General features: G+C 43.6%; 1 protein-coding gene across 1 annotated transcript in view; it reads left to right on the top strand.

The window, feature by feature from the left end:
* The window catches only part of AGBL1 (AGBL carboxypeptidase 1), a 2,739,156-nt gene that overhangs the window by 1,038,818 nt on the left and 1,687,864 nt on the right, over positions 1–12,474 (top strand). The gene's annotated exons all lie outside the window — the stretch shown is intronic.

Raw genomic sequence — 12,474 nt, 5'->3', positions numbered from 1 at the left:
CAGTTTTGGGTGCTAACCCACAGAGTTGGCAGGCCTCATCTTTTGTGGACCAAGCGTCATGGGCGCTCATATCTGCCCATTGGAAGGACTCACAGACATTAAAGTAAGTATTTCCTCTTGATGCTGTATATTAGGACGTCTCCTAGGTATAGCTGGGGGGCTAGGTTCTTATAGCTGTTTAGAACTAGCCAGACATGGTGCCTTTTCTCAAACTTGGTCTTATCTTCAATTAGAAACAGATGTTTTGTTGCTTTTTTGGTTAAGAATTTAAATAGCTTGTGGTTGCACTCCGATGACTATAAACTCTCAATGTTAAATTGCTTTATTGAGGTGTCAAGATATTTTCATGGCGGCGAACAGGGCTTCATTGTTATTTCCTCACATATGTTGTAGTTTATAGTGTTCCTGGTTGCACTTCTCATTTTGTAGAAATGGTTGATATAAGCTGTGCGACTTGCTAGAGGCTGTTTGGGTAAGCCAAGCTCCAGCCATATCTGTGCCGGCGATGTGTAACTTCGAAGCTTGAACATTTGCCTGTATGTACTCGCTATGGTGTCATCCGGAACCTTGGAGTCTCTGTCACAAAGTGCAGAGCTTCCAAAGGCTACCATAGGAACCAGCTTAGCTCTGGCTACGTCTAACAATGGACTGAGCGTATCCTTATTGAATTTGGTTGACAATGTCCTGAGCCCCATAGAAAGAGTGGTCACTTTCTGTCTTATTTCTTCTTTGTGTTTGAGAAAGGAGACCTGACAGTCAAACAAAAGACCCAGGTATTTATAAGTAGCTGTTTCTTCAAGTTTGCTCCCACTTAATCCCCAGGTTGCACCCCCCTCAGGGACCCCTGACCTAGGATCATGATTGTGGTTCTTTTAGGGTTAATTTGCAGCTCTTTCTTAAGGAAGTAATCTTCCATGGTTTTCAAGAGACATTGCATGCCTACCCTTTTTCTGCTGAGTAGTACGACGTCATCCGCATATAGGAGGTTCGACAGTTGCTTAATCCCCAGTTGTGGACCGTGGGTGTTGATGGAAGGGACTGCTGTTGAGAAATCGGCCATGAAGAGGTTGGGTAAAGTGGGGGACAAGATGCAGCCTGTTTTAGGCCTCTGGTCATTGAGCACTTCCTGGATAGGTTTAATCTATTGCTCAGCTTGATCCTGACCCACGTACTGGTGTACAGGTTCTCAATGGCTTTCAAAAGTTACGGTGGATTTTGCAGAGGCACAGTGTCAGATTTGCAGCCATTGAAGAATGAAGTGTGAGAGCTAGAGCCATGATGTTGGTATCTGTACCTGAGTTACTGGTGAACCTAGTTTGGTTTGGGAGAATTATTAATTTTTGACCAGACCAGTCGATCAGATGTTCGAGGAGAACCCCAGCAAAATATTTCACTTCATTGTCAATAAGCATGATCAGTCGATAGTTTCTAGGGTCCGATTTGTCCCTGCCTTTGTGTATTGGAGAGGTTATGGATCCCCTGCAGGATTCCGGGATTAGCTCACCAGCCAGGGCCTGATTGAGGAGAGGGGCCATAACTACAGCTCACCTGTGCAGGTCTAATTTAAAGATAGCATGAGGGAGCCTGTCTGGATATTAGTCATTGGTTTCCTGTCCGGGTGATGTTGAATTTGCTGCCTGCACTGCTGGCATTGTGGGAATCTGGGTCATCAGTCGGGTGGGTCGACCTGGAACTCTTTGGGGAACATGGATCCTCTTCACATCTGTTTTGGTGAAAGTGAACTTTCAAGAAGGGTGCCCAATCTGCCTCTGAGATGTTTAAATCCAATTCTGGGTCTCCTGGGTTATTTAGGATGTTTACCGTGTTCCAGAATTTGCTAGCATTTTTATGTTTAATGCCCCAGATTATTTTGGCCCAGAATTTTTCGATATGGTGCCTCCTGATTCCCAATACAGCCTGTTTCAGCTTTTATTTTGCTTGTCTCAGGTTGGTGAGATGACGTTCTTGTTCAGGAAACCAACGGACCAGCCGAAGTGCTTGACTGACTTTTCTCATTAGCTGTTTTAGGCTATCTGAGGTATTCAACTTCTTTATAGCTGGTGGGATTTATCTCCTAGTAGATTCAACATTTCTGGAAAATTGCTGGGTGTATGAGTGAATGAAAGCCTCCCATTTATCTTTGGCTGACCCTACTGCTCTCAGGGAAGCTTTTAGATGCTTGTCCGCTTCCTGGGCCAAGGAGCCTAAAGAGGTGGATGTCCATTTGATTGTTTTTAGCTTGCACAGATGTTCAGAGCCAGCAGATTCTGCATTGCCCTTATATACTGCTGGAGTAAGGGTGAAGTCCACTTCACTTTCGGACCTTAGGCCCAATTGAAAGGAGAGTACCATTTGCATAAGTGATAGGGAGACCCAAGTAAAATGAATTACTGAGTTAGTGGCATGAAACAATAAGGAAAGATGGGGTATCTTCACTGAATTGACCGTTTAGAGTTCTGAGTCCTAGATGCTCTAGGGAACCCAGTTAAGCTGTTCCTATTTTGCTTCTTTTTGCTGTCTTGATCAGTGATTGTTCACGGATAGACCATTGATATTCCTGAGCTTCAGTGGACTCATTGGTTATAGATCCTTCTAATAGGTTCATATTGACTCCTCTGTTACTATTAGTGGGATGAGCGGGAAAGAGCAGACCAGTTGAGTGATATGATCCACAAGTAGTTTGGACATCGCCTCATGATTATTCCATCTCGGGGGCATATAGATGTTAACTAAAATTAACCTCTGCTCTTTCTTTCTATGTAAAAATGTCAGGAGTGCTCTGCCGTTTAGGGTGGTTGAAAGGTCACTTTTACCATGGTCAAATTTGCCTTCCTTAATAGTAGGTAGGAGGGCATGGAAGTAGCCTGAGATGGAGATTGGTTACAAGGCCAAGGTTTCTTGTAGAGCAATAACCGGAAAGCCCTAAAGGTAGTTGAGTGTTTTGGGGTCTTCCAGTTTGTCTTTTAAGGCTGTGGATATTCCAAGTCAGAGCCTTAAATAATGACACTTGCGTGCCTCTTCGCCCCCTGGGTGGAGTTTCAATTGCTTGCTTTGGGTTGAAGATTCGGGCTACCCATCGCCACTATTGGTGGCCTTAGGAGGGGTGGATATCCGGGGTTTGGTACCCCTTCCAAGTTGATTCCCCACTTCTTAAAATGTTTACTTTCCCTAAGAAGTGCCCCAGCCAGAGTAGCAGACTGCCATATGACTTTGGTCATTTTGCTAACTTTCCCTGGCTCCCACTCTATGATTTCCATTGATTCAATAATTTCTGAGGTGATCTTAGTTAGGCCTGGAATATGCCCTAGGAGTATTAGTATGTTTTTTCGATTGAGGATGTCCGTATTTCCAAGTGATCGATATACTGGATAGAATAGGATTGTGCAGCACTGTCCCTCCCCTAGGATGTACTTAGTGGGACTCTCTTTTGTACAGGAATTTTCCTCCTCCCCAGTAGGAGACAACAGAGTTTAGCGATTGTCTGAGAGGTGGTTTAGAGTGGTTGCACTGGAGCCAGATCTAGTCATCCTCATGACCAAGAGTGGAGATTCTGATGAAGAATGACAGGGAAATCCACCTCACAGTTTGCTTCGGAGACAGCTATTCAGGCTTCTGAATGTGTGGCACCCCATCCATTTGAAGGGTAAACAATTGTGCTACTCCCTGGAGAGGGTTACCTTATGTTTCTATCAGCTCTTGAAAGTCACCGGATGCCCTCAGCCGAGGAGGGCAGTTTATCTTGGCCTAGATGTCCTGCCACTTACCTTCGGGGGATGAGCCTCCAAGGCTGATGTTGAGGATGAACGTTCCTTATCTCAGTAGTCCCCTCAGAACTGCGTTTCTCCCCCTTTAGTTGTTTGGTTTCAATGAAATTGACTAGAGGTGGCTTCGGTTTGTGCTTTATAGAATCTGGGGCTGCCTCATCGCAGGTTGATGAGACATTGCCCCCGGTATTACATCCGTGGTCTATCTGATTGGATGTCAGGTAGGTTTGTAACCATGCTGTTTTCGGGTAACTTTTATGGTGTGATTTTGTCTTCTGAGTCCTTTTGGACTTAACTTTTTTCCTATTTGTGCTGAGTGGTGTGTGATATTGCCCTAGCACTTTTAGCCTGTGCTTGGTGCCATGCTCGAGTTGCATGGTGATGCACCGCACCCCTCTCCGGCAGTGTTGAGGATTTCTCTCTGGGGGTTCCTGGCCATTTATGGCCACTTCTCCAGGTGAGATGCCCCTTATTTCAGACTTGTTGTCTTGCTTATCACCATGTACACCATTGCAGCTTCCTTATGATTGCATGGGGATTATGAGTGCGCCCTTCCTGTCTTTTAGCTCTTCTATTACACCCCCTAATACACTTGGTAGCAGTCATGGTTTGTCTAGAGTTGCAGAGCAACATCATTTTGGGACAAGGTCATTCGTTTCTTCTTGAGCTCTCCTAATGAGGTTATTTATCTCTATGATGAGGTTGTCTATACCAGCCACACAGCCAGCCACTGAACTCAAGATCTCCACTTGTACATCCGTCTCAGCTGAGTGATAGGTGAGTGCACCAGCCACTGTCTGGATGGTCCTGAGCATTGCTGGCCAGGCGCTTTCTCCCGCCCGGCTTGGGGTTCCGCTACTATTGTCGAGAGAGAGACTGCTGAGATTATGGTGGGGGACCAGGGTGCCAGGAGTGCAGGGTTACTGATGTGCAGTCAGACACTCATTTCCCTTCTCTGATGTATATGAGGCGAGGAGATCATTCCATTCTTCCTGTGTTAAGTCGCTGAGGTCAACCCCTGTTTTAGGATGGACTTCGGTCTGGCAGTTCACCATCTTGTCTGGCTCGGTTACACATTTGGTTGCGATTAAGATTGGCTATGCTCCAATTTGCTCGTTCTTTTGGTGCAATAAGAGCTTTCACAAGGTTGGCTGGTTCTGCTCAATTTCCAGCCTTCCTGGGCTGGTGTGTTGTCTGCCTGGAATTGGTCTCTGTGGGATCTTGCCTCCTCCTGGGGGAATGAGTTAGACTGGGTGGCACCATCCCAGTCGTTTTGCACTCCTAGTGAACCAGTTCTTTCATGTACCCCGCTGGTTGAAGGCCCTCCTTTTATTGCCACCCTTGCTTCATTATCCTCATCTGCAACTTTTTTATCTTGAATTTGAATTTGAAGGTTTCTTAAATTGGTCCCCCCAGGGATGACTTTGCAGCAACTTTCATGCAGGGAGAGCCGGTTGTAGGGGCAGTTGCTGTGACGCTGGGTGTTGTCTCTGTTCCATCAAATGCCCTGGGAGCCAAACGCTGCTGTATATTAGTGTTGCTGTTTGGAAGCGAAGATGAGGATTGTGGCTTGGGTTTGATTATCACCAGGGGTGTTAGCAGAACTGGGAGACCAAAGCTCGGGGCGTTAGCCGAGTAAATTATGGTTCCTCTGTCTTTCAAAAACTGAAATTTTGTTGTTATTTTAGGTTGACCGGTGATCCCTGCTGTAACTGCTCCAGGACCCATTTGACCCATTGGAGCACTGGTTGGATTGTATCCACCAAATAACGATCACTGTGGAGTGACTACTTTTTTCTGTTAGATTGCACTGGGACTTCCTTGGCCTCCCTGACCTCATTTCCACCTGTATCTAATCATCTGATGTGAAGTTTAGGATGTTGTCACAGCTTTAATTTAGTTAAGTAGAAATGTTGTTGTGCCCAGGCGAGTGGGGCTCACCAAGTTCACTGCGAGCAGCAACCCCGTGCCACCCAAGCTGCTTTCTCTGGGTGCTGTGGCACGCAGTCGCAGCAGCTTGCTAAAGCCACCGCACTTGTCGGAGCCAATCCAGGTTACTTCTAGAATGGCAATTTATTTTGCTCTTACTGGGTTCCAGCTATTGGATGCTGGCTGTGATTCTGCCTTCCAGTTGCGCTGCTGTGTTGCTGTGTTTGTTAAAGTACCGGAGCACCATGATTCATCAGGAACAGAAATGCAGAAAATACAGCAGAATTACAGCAGTGGAGAGTTAGAAGAAGCGTTTTGGCTGCAGTTAGTAACAGTGGTGTGTGGTGAATGAGCAGGTGAGTGAGGTGAACCCTCCACGAAGACTTTTTACAGCCCGGCTGCCAGCTCAACGCAGACCAGCCCAGCCCCTGCTGCCCCCATCGCTTATTCTCCTGATGCTGGGGAGCAGACCAGAGCCATTCCTTACAGTCTGGAGCACTTGACCACGCCTCTGCAAGCCCCTGCATCATCCAATGCCGGGCTAAACCACAGGACCAGGCAGCCAGCAGGGTGGGGCGGGTGCACAAGGGAGGTGAGGCAGAGGCAGGGGCTGGAGCGCTCTAACTCAGCAGACGCCAGTTTGTCGGGGACCAGGGGATGGGGCCTTGAGCCTCTGAGCCTGCTGGAGTAGTCTGACTGGTGGCAGGCAGACTGGCGAGTGACGGCCGGTGATTGGCAGGCCGGCCAGCAGGATGGTCGGCTCCGCTCCTCTCCTCTGCCGCTTGCCTGCTACACAGCATCTCCGCTCCTGCTTCCACTCAGTGGCTCGCTTCTGCTTCCCCCATGGCTAGCCTTTCCACAGTAGATTAATTTGGAATAAATCTTGTTTTAGTAAGTATTATATTAAAAGGCAGAAAATTGTGCCGGTGCTTGTATTACGTGACCTAAGCCACTGTGAGGTCGTATAGAAAGAAGCGGCAGGATTCAGGCCATTCAATGCGGTAAAATATATCTTTATGCATTATACATTTTGCTCTTTCACACACCTCTAGCCGGTTATAGTGAATGGACATAATACTGCCCAACGTGCAGCTCGGGAGAGGAGTCAGAATCCAAAAGCGGTGAAGCTAGCCTGAGGTCTATTCGCTGAACATCGACGAATAAACCATATAAGAATGATGACGGTTGTTTTGCTAGTAATCAATCTATGAGATTAATTATCACCAAATTGTAAATGAACAAGTGTTGTTTTTATGGATAAATAAAGAAATTTGAGTGAAATAAGAGAACATATCGCATACAGAATTGGGAAATTGAACCAATTATACATTATTTAAACAATAGCGATACTACTTTCCTCTACATATCAAAACTACACTGTATATGAAAATATTATTCAAAATTTCAGGTACACATTTTATCATAACAGAAGAAAATCAGATCAGTAGATATTCACTCCAAATGAGTATTAATAAGCATTTTTTTTCAAATACCATAGCCCAATGGAGTATTTGTAGAATGCATTTTTGCTGTTGTGAATAGAGTGCATATGAATCTACCTTGAAGTCAACATTTGATCAGTGGAGATAAGAATATTTTGCACACTAAATGGAAAAAAAGGAACATGAAATTGAAGGCATGATTAGAAATACTTTAGCAAAAAGTGGGCATGTGAGTATATTTTGTTCCAAAGAAATGATTAGGAAGGGAATAATGAGCTGTTGAATCATTTTATTTTTTGTTGGCTCAGTACAGAACAAATTTAAACAAGCATTTGCAATGCAACAGGTCTCGCGTTTGGTCATGTTCGAGCTGATAGCGTTGTAAACTCCTAACCCGACTTTTCACCTATCGGCAAATGTGCATTTATGTACGTAAGCCGAAAAAATGCATTTAACTATGTAAAGCGCTCGACTTCTGCCAAGCGAAATCGCGCTAGTAAATTAGAGAAAAAGTAGTCCACGAGCTGGACAGAAAACAGCGAGCCTCGCATGTTTTCTGTACTTGGTCGATGCGCTCGAGGAGGGCTAGCCACCGGAAAAGGCATGACGTATGCATGCCTTCGACTAATGAAAGCAAGCAGATGTTAATAGGCAAGCCCACTAACTAACCAATGAAAAACACTGACGTGACGTCTACAGGGCTCCGAGCCCTTTTCTAAACCCTAAAGCGTCTCGCTGCGATACGCATGTGCGACCGCATGCAACGCAGGCTCGACCCTAAAAATACTGTAAGCCCAGGATGCCTGTTCTTTCTATCTTTCTCCTAAAGTTAATCCCTGTTACCAAAGTAATAAAAGCTGCATTCTTGTTTGGGTCACATTTAAAATAGTCAATTTCTCAAAATATAAACACAATAGAGTCATTCTGATGTTGCACTTTCAAAGAATAAGTGTGTTTAGAAGTGTGCAACATTTGCTTAGAATTATTCACATTCAATAGTTCTGCTGACACTGAATTTAACAACAAAACCATTAGCTTGAGGTAGAGCAGAAAGCCCAAGGAAAATCAGTAAAAAGTTACGAAATACGGTTCTAACGTCTTCTCTGCCTAGTTTCAAGTGGAGGCTGGCAGATGTCCTGTTAAGAGTAAACTCCACCATCTCCTGAGAAAACTGGACCAAAGCAAACAAAATATACCTAGCTCTAAGTCTCTAAGGGCCAGATGTAGAAATCTTTTTGCATGGTGCAAACTGCAGTTTGCGCCATCCAAAAAGCCTTTTGCGATGCACATTCACAATTTGCGAGCCGGTACCGACTCGCAAATTGTGAATGCGACTCGCAAATAGGAAGGGGTGTTCCCTTCCTCTTTGCGACTTGCATCGCTATGCTAAATTGCTTTGTGACCGTGAATGCGGTCGCAAAGCAATTCACAGTTACCACCAGTGTCACACTGGTGGTAACCCATTCGCAAAAGGGAAGGCGTCCCCATGGGATGGGGTCCCCATTGTGAATGTTGCCAATAAGGGTTTTTCAGAGCAGGCAGTGGTCCAACGGACCACTGCCTGCTCTGAAAAACCGAAACCAAAAGGTTTCGTTATTTTTTTTATTTTGCAACTCGTTTTCCTTTAAGGAAAACGGGCTGCAAAATATAAAAAAAAACTGCTTTCTTTAAAAAGCAGTCACAGACATGGAGGTCTGCTGACTTCAGCAGGCCACCATCCATGTGAGAGCAGGGACTCGCTATGGGGTCGCAAAATGCGACCCACCTCATTAATATTAATGAGGTGGGGCTTTGCGACCCCATAGCGACTCGCAGTCGGTGTCTGAGACACCGTACTGCATCCGATTTTGCAAATCGGCAATTGCGAGTCGGACCGAATCGCAATTTCCAATTCGCAAAATCGGACTTTGCTACATCTGGCCCTAAGTGTGTGCCAGATTGCAAGTCAGTTACTCTCCAAGATAAATGTTAAGGGGGTGTGCCAAAAACATTGTTTATAATGTAATCTCAGTGTGGTTTTTCTCACCAATACTGCTAAACATGTTTGAACCAAAACATTTTTTTTTCTGTTCTTCTAAATTAGGGATATCCAATATGGGTCCAAGAGAGCCAGCCCGTGCCATATTTTTGGAATATCAATCTAAGATTGATTTCCATAAAAAAAGACTAACTAATTTAGATAGACAAAGGTAATCCTGAAAAACATGCATAAATCCATCATTCTGAACCTATGTGGGACATCACTGGTCTAAATCAACACATTATAGTCTTTGAGTTACTTTGGCAAATTGTACATTTTCATTCATTGTCTATGAAACAAACATTCTAGGCTCAGAGACTAAGCCCATTGTTAGCATCGTCTTATGGAAGACACTATTAACGCAGATGATATTCTTTCTCTTCATCATGTTTTAAATTTGCAACAAATTGCCTAGCACATGTGCCAAGTGGCTCCTAATTTCTAAAATGGTATCGGTAGTCTGAACCTTTAGAAATTTACTAAGGAGATATTTTTCTCTTTTGTGCTTATGTATGTGCTAGAATGAATGCATCACTTTACCTCAAATACAAACATTTTGTACACTATCATAATATATCATGTAATACGGTTTTGCCTAAATATGTGAAAAATACATCTACATTTCCAAATTTCTAAAGTTTTCCACACAACTGCTGAAACTGAGCAATATAAGTGCTAGAAATAAAAAAACAAGCAGTTGCCATGCAATGGGTCTCGCATTTGCTTGAGTTAGAGCTATTGGCGCTGTAAACTCCAAACAAGACTTTTCTTGCCACATCAATTGAAAATGAAAAGCAATACAGTTTCACATAAGCAAGCCGATTCAAAGCACTAAGGCATCAGCATGAAGCAGCACACAAAAGGAAAAAGAAGTTCGCTCACAGTCAAATGTATTGGCAAAGTGCAATTAGCCATGTAACAGGGGTAATGTCCAAGGCGGTAACTAAACAGCCCCAAGGAGGGACAAACAAAGCATTTATCAACAAAAATAAAGGATTTTTGAAGGGCAAGCCCATGAACGAGTGATAGTGATGGGCATGAGGTGGGTATGGTTACAAGCCCAGATACATTCCAGCACGTCAGAAAAGCAGCGCTTGCGCCCTGCTATGCTCGACCTAAAAAAGGCATGCCTAGTTTAGTAAGCACGTACAGCAATGATGCACCATCAGACAAATCTACTAGGCAATAGGTAGTGTTGGAAATAACCACAAATGTCAGAGTTGGATGCTCCTGGGACCATAGGGCATCAGGTATGGGTAATAAAACTAGATCTTTGTCAGAATAACTTCCAGCACAACCAGGTATGTTGAAAACATGGCATGGACTGGTCTTTGATGTGATTAAATGGAAGATCAGACAACACTTTGAAAACCCCACCTCGCAGGCAGGCCAAGCCTGCACTACTGGTCTTCACTTTAAAAAAACTCTGTCTACAGCATTAAAGGCACAAGACCAATTAATTCCTCTAAGTGTAGATGTTTACACAGACCACCATGTTTATGATTTAACAATTACATCATGTTTGCGATTTATCAATGATCTACAACTAGAAAGGACCAAAAATAAACATTAACAAAAGACAAACAAATAATGTTTGGTGGCCCTTCTGCCAATAAAACGTGATTCCATGGATATTAATTCCCTACACTCTTTAGTGCAACTTTACACAGCCGACACAAGCGATGATGGAAGGCACGGTAAATATATTCTTATAAACTACCCCTCTGACCTTTCTTTTCCTCACACCAAGCTTACGCAGAGCCAAACGTTTGCTGCAACAAAGTAGAAGGCTGTCCGAGCCTCACAAGGGTCATCCAAATACTACCCAAACAGAGGGCAGCATAGAATGCACAACAAAGTTGTTTGTTACTCGACCACCAAGAAAGTGCGTAAAGGCCTTGTAGGCATAGGAAAGCACGATACAAGAGTTGCAATAGATAACACTAGACTAGCGTATGTTCCCTCAATTTACATTGCAAGTGAAAGAAAATGAAAAGTAAAACAGTTTCACATGACTAACCGGACTTTTCTTGCCACATAAACTGAAAATGAAAAGTAAAACAGTTTCACATAAGCGAATCAACGGCCCTCATGAGAGCAAAACACACACATATAAGAAAACAGAAGTTTGCATGCAGTGAAATGTATCGGCAAAAGTGCAATTATCCATTTAACCAGCAAAAGTGCAAATATCCATGTAACAGGGTCGATGTCATACAAACTGCACGACTACTGCCCAGCAAGATTGCATTGCCTACGAAATAAAGACAAAAAATAGTCCAGAAACCATACCAAAAGCATGGAGCCTCTGTTTTCAGTAGTTGGCTGGTGTGCTCGAGGCGGGCTAAACACTGGAAAAGGCACAATGTATGCGTGACTTTCACTAATTAAATCAAGCAAGGCAAACCCACGAACCAACCAAACTGATGGGCGTGACATGGGCGTAGATAAAAGCCCACAGAGAGATTACACCAGAGACAGAACGCTTTGTGTGCTCAAACCTAAAAAAAATTATTGCATTACTGAAACAGTCACAAGCTTTTATCAAACATACTTAATTGCAAATGTTCATATGAATAACATGGACATAATTCTAAAATAGTACATATTCAGAGTAACTGAATTATAGTTGCTAAAAATAGTTCAAGGACATCTGAAGTGAATATTGAATATTAGTAATAGTAGACATGATAAAAATAATGAAATTGTGTGAAAAATCTAATTTTAATTGTGGTAGAGAAAGTGATGCAAACAAAATGACGATACTCCTAAAGGTACAATACATTTATAGAAATAAATAGCTATATAGTGTTGAGATGGGGAAAGGTCTTTGCATGGATGTACTTCACCTGAAAGTGCAGATAGCTAGCTTTAGTGTTTTAGACTGCCACTTCAACACACACGACAATTGTGCCTGTACAATGTAGGCTTTCCATGATCTGGAGTGAAACTGAGACCAGAGTTCTCTGGTCGGGAGAGCATATCAAGTGGTACTTACTTTATAGGAGAGTGACCACGGTCATCTCCCTGGGGCGGAGTAAAATGACAAAGAGGTGGTGAGGTACTTATACTGCAGGGCAAGCCTTTTCACTTGATACCTGCGTTGAAGAGCTGCCTTTCTCCCTCTTTCTTATATAGACATTTTTCTGCCAAACTGCTGCTTCACGACTGATGATTGATCAATAAACATTGTGCTGTATGTTATTATTCCTTTAAATGTGTCTATAAGCTTTTGTTTGCCCTCATGTGCTTTATTGGTTCCAAACCCTTACTCATAATGCTCTTTAGTACCCTCTCTGTGGACTTCTGGGGTCTCAGG

This window comes from Pleurodeles waltl, chromosome 3_1, assembly GCF_031143425.1.
Source record: "Pleurodeles waltl isolate 20211129_DDA chromosome 3_1, aPleWal1.hap1.20221129, whole genome shotgun sequence".
Classification (NCBI taxonomy): Eukaryota; Metazoa; Chordata; class Amphibia; order Caudata; family Salamandridae; genus Pleurodeles; species Pleurodeles waltl.
This window is presented reverse-complemented; position numbering and strand designations above follow the sequence as displayed.